This window comes from Grammomys surdaster, unplaced genomic scaffold (genome assembly GCF_004785775.1).
Source record: "Grammomys surdaster isolate TR1022 unplaced genomic scaffold, NIH_TR_1.0 133, whole genome shotgun sequence".
NCBI lineage: Eukaryota > Metazoa > Chordata > Mammalia > Rodentia > Muridae > Grammomys > Grammomys surdaster.
This window is the reverse complement of record NW_021604591.1, coordinates 6,230,940-6,234,092: the sequence shown is the minus strand read 5'-3', so window position 1 is coordinate 6,234,092 and position 3,153 is coordinate 6,230,940. Positions and strand designations below refer to the sequence as shown.

At 35.2% G+C, this 3,153-nt stretch overlaps 1 protein-coding gene across 2 annotated transcripts in view; it reads left to right on the top strand.

Annotated features, from left to right (window-relative positions):
• The window catches only part of Lrrtm4 (leucine rich repeat transmembrane neuronal 4), a 733,131-nt gene that overhangs the window by 386,039 nt on the left and 343,939 nt on the right, over positions 1 to 3,153 (top strand). The gene's annotated exons all lie outside the window — the stretch shown is intronic.

Below are 3,153 nucleotides of genomic sequence, written 5' to 3'. Positions count from 1 at the left end.
GAGAGAGAGAGAGAGAGAGAGAGAGAGAGAGAGAGAGAGAGAGAGATCACATTTAAGGTCAAGACTTCCAGAGTGTACAGAGGCTAGAAGCTTCTAGGCCTAGGCCTAAAGATAATCAGAAATGTTCTGGGCTCAGCCTAAGACATGCATTTGTACAGCTTGTATATGGCTTTCATCTCATCCCTTCCTCCGAGTAAATAAAACCAACATTAACAGTGATGCTTACTCATTTCCAGATATCAGCTTAGGAGATGTAATTAGATTACCTCTACTTACAGTCAAGGCTGAGTATAAAGGGTGATGCCTCCTGTTAGATTAGCTCTGTCACTTGGGTTTAACTGAATTTCTGAAGTACATGTCTTGAAAATCAATTGTCCCTGCTATCCAATAAGCATTATTGTAACAAATAGAATACTTGATGTGAAAGCAAGATTATAAGGCTAAATTTTGTGATAAGTAGGAAATTGTTTCCATTCCTATTTTCTGAAAGATAAACAAATTGGATTAAACCATAAATGCTTTAAAAAGAATTTCTTTTAAGATTATTCTCCAAGTTTAGAAATGTTTTATTTTTATTTATGTGCAAATCTATATTAAAGTTTGTAGGTCTGTGTGTGTGTGTCCATGTGCATACATGTGCCCACAGATGTTAGAAAATGTTGCTGGGACCTCTAAAGCTTGACTTATAGGAAGGCATGAGTGACCTGATATGTGCAATGGAAACTGATCTTGGGCAGCACATGTGTTTAACTTCTAAGCAATCTTTCAAGTCCTCCTACAATCTGTGGTTACATTTTTTATTTATGTCTATATTAAGACAATAGTTATGGTCAGGAGTTATATTAGAGATTAGCATGGATAATTTCTAACATTTTAAGGTTATGAGTGTTATTCTGCATGTATGTTTTGTGCACCATGTATGTGCTTAATGCCCATAGAAGCCAGAAGATGCCATCAGATCCTCGGGAACTGAAGTCACAGAAGTTTGCAAGCTACTATATCAATCCTGGGAATTTAAACAGGGTTCTCTGGAAGAGTAGACAATGCCCTTAAACACAGAGCAGTCTCTCCAACTGTTATGCTGCATAATTTCTGTACATGTGTATTATTAATATTATTATAATTTGTAAGGGCATAGCAGTCCCAGAAAATGCTGAAGATTAGTGCTCAAAGAAATGTCAAAACCTATTTAGTTTCTCCACTTAGTTGAGGTTTCTTTTATATTTATTTATGTCTCTATGATACAAAACATACAGAAACTTACTCAGAGAAGTTTAAAAGGGAATGTAGTTTTAGCTTGAAGATGTGAAACTCAATACTAAAAGATCAAGTTAAAATATTTAGCTATTAATATATCAACAACGAATCACATACAAATACGTACATGAGTTTTATACAAGGGGCATTTGTTATTTGCATATGTCCTGTTTGTTGTTTGCTATTTCTTTCAACTGTCATTCATTTTCATGCCTGGTAATCACTATAAGATTACTTTATAGTTTTATTTTCAGTAAACAAAAGAATACATTTTTCACATATCTGAATCACACCAAGTCCATATTTGTTCCCAACACATTGCACTGGGTCAGGGACTGTTAGTGTATGGCTTCAGATTTTCCTAGTCTTGGAGCAGATGTTTAAGAAATCTGACATATTCTAATTTTGTAGAAGCTTTAAAGAAACATGAGAGGCTGCTCCATTGTTTGGAGTAATAAATTAACAGAAATATTGTATTCAAACGCAATTATTTATTATTCTTTACACAGTTCTGAATTTTATTCCTTAAATTTTAGATAGAAATTTTTATTGAATGTTTGTGTCTCATTCATTATCAAATGGGTGAGCAAGTAATCTCATAGAGTAGCTGAGCAAAGAGTACTGTTTAATTGCCCAGGAGCAGGTTTTCTGAGTCTCAGAAGCAGACTGTATTAATAGTATGTGCCAGGTTGGAGAGAGTTCATTGCCTCCTTCATCATCATGGCTTGAGTTAAAAATCCTTGGAATCCACCTAAAAAGATAGGCACAGTGCTATGTGTCAATAATTGCATTTCAACATGGTTGCAGACACTTGAATGCCAAGTTGTTTCTGTCCTGCTAATCTATATAAAACAATTAGTTTGAATGCTCAGCAAGAAATGGTCCCAGGGAGGTTTGATGCCCCAGTATAGGAAGATGCTGGAGCAGTGGAGGAGGAGAGTGTGAGTGACTGGGGGAGCACCTTCATACAGGCAAAGGGGAGGAGGGAGGGCAGATGTAGTATATGGACTGGTGGAGGGGTAAAAAGGAGGTGGGATATCATCAGATGGGGGTTTGGTAGAGGAGTAACCGGGAAGTGGGTCATCATTTGAGATGTAAACAAATGGAATGACTAATAACAAAAAGAAAAGAATAAAAGAAAATAGTAAAATAAAATAAAAAGAAACTCAGCATCAAGAAATAAGGTTGAGGATAAGATAGGAAGACATATACATGGACCTCTAGTCTCTACATCCTCAAGCACATGTGCACACACCAGCTGCTCCCTCAGGAATGGTATGTTGGTGTATGCCAATCCAGCACTGATAGTACACGCCTGTAATCCCGAAAATGTTGATGGTGACACGGGAAGGTCGAGCGTTCAAGTCCTCCCATAGATACAGAGTGAGAAGTTAAGCTTGGGTGTGTAAAACTGTTTCCAGAGACAAAGCAAAAACAACAACAAAAAAAGAAGTATGCTTGTCTAAAGTGCTCCCTTTCTAATATTCTATATTTTATATGTCTTTAGAATTATTATAATTATGTCTCTTCAAATATCATAAAATAAATATTTAAATCTAGTCTTTCCTAAATCATGGATGTGACTTCTCCAGTTATATACTTTAAAACAATAAAAATTTACACCTTTAAAGCTTTATTTGCTTTGAAAATATTTTAATGTAGGTGATATTGTGCTAAGGCATCTAATGTGTCTCATATATCATTTATAAATTCCCATTAAACTCAATTTGATAATTTTACTAGAGGAATATTTGTATAGTTGTCTCTCATAGAACTTGAACTCTTTAATGCCTTTAGTTACAATATGACCTTTATAAACCTTGTTAAATTTACAAACTACTTTTACATTTAATTGTTAATGAAGGCTTATGTTCTCTACAGTAGAGGGGAGAGGGG